We start from the raw sequence: 3,696 nt of genomic DNA, 5'->3' as shown, positions 1-3,696 counted from the left end.
CATGAAAAATAAAATTGCTAAAAGAAAAACACACGAAGCCTTGTTAAAAGGTGTCTGCCAACCCTGAAGAGTGCAGTGACCTCGCGAACAAACTCTCGAGAAGGGAGATGTACTGGATATTCCAGTTACAGACCTTGCAACCTACGGGTCTGAACGAGAGCTATGAGATTGCACCCTTTCTATGAGGTGCTGTATCCTCCAATACTCCCCCTTTTTCCTTTGTCGCCACAATTTGTCTTTTGCACATTCCTTCCCCCCTGGGTGTCCATGTCACACTATATTAAAGTAATTGACTCATCAGGGCTCGTGTGTTAATTTGTGATCGGGTTTCTGGCGATAAGATGTTTACCTTTCGTGTACAGTCAAACCACACTGGTACGCCCAATCTCGTCCGATCTTGGAAGCTAAGCAGTGTTTGGGCCTGATCAGTACCAGGGAGGGAGACTGCCTGGGAAGATCAGGTACTGTAAGGACTGACAAATAACGTCAAGCTAACCAGTGACCAATCCAATACCACATGATATTAACCAGGTTGACACCAGTTACGACTCACCTTATGAATTATAACACTATGAATTCTCTGAGCTTAAATATCATCACCTTCCCAGCATCACTCTCATATTGTTTATATATCCTTTATTAGGTCAATACTCTTTGCTTGGTTCTTCCCCCCTTCTTTTTCCTCACAACCTTGGGGTTGTAATCTTACAACCATTTCTCTTCTTTTTTGTAATCTCAATAATTAGTGGCACTTGCAAATCCTCTTATCACCTATGTATGGCTTTTTAATAGGATGTCACTTTCTAGATACACATTGTTAGCGTTATGTATCTGTCACTTTAATGTATACCATGTGGGCTAGTATTATTCCCTCATATAATAGTTTCCAGCATGTTTTATCTGCAACAAAGAAACCAGTACATAGATTTTACCATATCTTTTCTGCTTGTTTTTATTTATATGGATCCGCCATCATGGATACCATTAAACCACGATTCTGGGTCTCCAAAGACTCCTTAAAGATGGCCACCGCATTTCCTTTATCCTCTATGGAGCTTCCCTCCAACAACATGGCCGCCGCAGCACTTAATAAGAAGGACATACACAGCATGGAGACCTGAACATAGACTGTTGCTAACTGGAGAGGCTGCGGGCACATGCGCAGTGAACCAGCAGCGCCGCTGGCGCATGCGCACTAGCAAAACCGGAAGTGGGGCGGAAGTACCGGAGACAAGTGACGCGTCACCTCCGTCACCGGAAGTGTGGCGGAAGTGCCGCAATTCATCACATTTTTACAATTTTGAACATTCCTAACATCATTTAAGCCTTACAAACCACTCGGTTTTTATGTGTACATCCCTATGGTGACCTCCCTTGCCTTAGGCTATGTTTCAACCAAGTGTCCTTGATTTCTTTTATGTTATATTTTTTCATTAGATCACATGATCAATTATGACATCACCAACCCTGAGCTAGTATACCAGGGGTATAAATAGGCATGTTATCTCATTCTGTCCTTACCCTTTGAAGAAGTCTGTTGTGACGAAAGGCGTTGGGCTCCCTGTAGTGACTCCCTTGCCTATTTTTAAAGATAAGTCAGAACTCCTTACCTTTTACAAAGACCTTTTATGTTTATATATTTTTATCAATACTTTGAAGTACTTTTTATGTTGTGATCCACTTTTATGTGATATTAAAGCTCGTTTGTATTATTATATATTTTTTGGCTCTTAAATCTAACAACTTTTAGCAATTGCATTTTAAACAACACAAGTCGCCGGTACCCTTATCCCCCCATTCTATATATATATATATATATATAGAGAGAGAGAAAACGCTGGTGCGGCACTCAGGCGTATTAGCAATATAAATGACAGACGGAGGCTGTATGCTTTCAATCAACGTTTCAATATATAAAATATTGTCTTCAGGATCAATCCTGATGACAATATTTTATATATTGAAACATTGATTGAAAGCATACAGCCTCCGTCTGTCATTTATATTGCTAATACGCCTGAGTGCCGCACCAGAGTTTTCTCTACATTTTCTTTATGTGAGGGCACCGGCTCAAGTTGAACTGCTACGTTGGGAGTGCCGGACCTTGGAAGTAACTATATATATATATATATATATATATATATATATATATAGTGACAAGGATCACAAACACGGGGACTCAGATGAACAGTTTCAGTGTTTATTTTGAATAGCAAGTCACCACATAGCAAGTTAAATCCATGCAGTCGGTATTACAGGCCGTTGCATACAGGCACTCTCAGCATGGCAGACCCTTGATAGGCTCCAGTGGTCCCTAGCCTAACCCTCACAACCTGGCCTATCACTTGGGTAGCTATTCCACCGTCAAGAGCAAGGTGACTCTGCCCTGGAAACCCTTATACAGGTTGAGTATCCCATATCCATATATTCCGAAATACAGAATATTCCGAAATACGGACTTTTTTGAGTGAGAGTGAGATAGTGAAACCTTTGTTTTTTGATGTCTCAATGTACACAAACTTTGTTTAATACACAAAGTTATTAAAAATATTGTATTAAATGACCTTCAGGCTGTGTGTATAAGGTGTATATGAAACATAAATGAGTTGTGTGAATGTAGACACACTTTGCTTAATGCACAAAGTTATAAAAAATATTGGCTAAAATTACCTTCAGGCTGTGTGTATAAGGTGTATATGTAACATAAATGCATTCTGTGCTTAGATTTAGGTCCCATCACCATGATATCTCTCTATGGTATGCAATTATTCCAAAATACGGAAAAATCCCATATCCAAAGTACCGCTGGTCCCAAGCATTTTGGATAAGGGAGACTCAACCTGTATCAGGAAATCCCAGGTGCTGCTGATCACACACCTGGGATTATGCTATTGCTTCCAAAACCTGCTCTGTATCCTCCACATTACTTTCACATGGAAAAATGCTGTCTCTGCCACAATATATATATATACAGAGACTTGGCTGTCAGCACTGCACCACTGGAGGGTCTACCACGTGTTCTAAATTGGTTAGACATTATACCCATTTGAATTGCCTTCACTCCTGAGTCTCTGAGTGTCAGGTTCAAGCTGCTGACCGACGAGGTTCCTTATGCTTGCGAACCAGTTAGATTCTATACACATATGAATCTTCCCCATATTCGAATATCTGAATGTCAGACTCAAACTGATGATATATGAGGTATGGTCCTCGCTGTATCAATCAAGTCCCATTGAAATATTGAAACGTTGTTCATACATCTTTGAATGACCTTTTATGTGCTGACAATATGTTCTGAAATGAAGAGATTTTACCCCTGATGAAGTCTTGGAACAAGACGAAACGCGTTGGGTTATTTATCTATCTATTATCTGATGTTACCTCCGAATCTACAATAAGGAGAAGGAGGAAATCGTAGTGATATATCTACGCTTTTTCCTCATCACTACAAACTGATTGTTCAAATTGTGCGACAAATGTAAATGTATCAACTCTGTATACTTATGAACATTTGTGTCGGGTTTATATGTTGTTTTAATAAATTTTTATGTTAGTATTTGTTATCTGACGTAATTTATCCGGAGAGTACTGTAAGGGTCCGTTTTTAGGTAGGGCGTTGATATAACTCCCTTGGCGCCATCTCCTCTATTTCGTTTCATATATATATATATATATATATATATATATATACATATA

General features: G+C 39.4%; 1 pseudogene; it reads left to right on the top strand.

The window, feature by feature from the left end:
• Positions 1-354: 354 nt before the first annotated feature.
• Positions 355-473, top strand: LOC134964191 (5S ribosomal RNA; annotated as a pseudogene).
• The last annotated feature ends 3,223 nt before the right edge of the window (positions 474-3,696 follow it).

This window comes from Pseudophryne corroboree, chromosome 9, assembly GCF_028390025.1.
Source record: "Pseudophryne corroboree isolate aPseCor3 chromosome 9, aPseCor3.hap2, whole genome shotgun sequence".
NCBI classification, from domain to species: domain Eukaryota; kingdom Metazoa; phylum Chordata; class Amphibia; order Anura; family Myobatrachidae; genus Pseudophryne; species Pseudophryne corroboree.
Note: the sequence above shows the minus strand (reverse complement) of the source record. Positions and strands in the feature narration are given on the sequence as shown.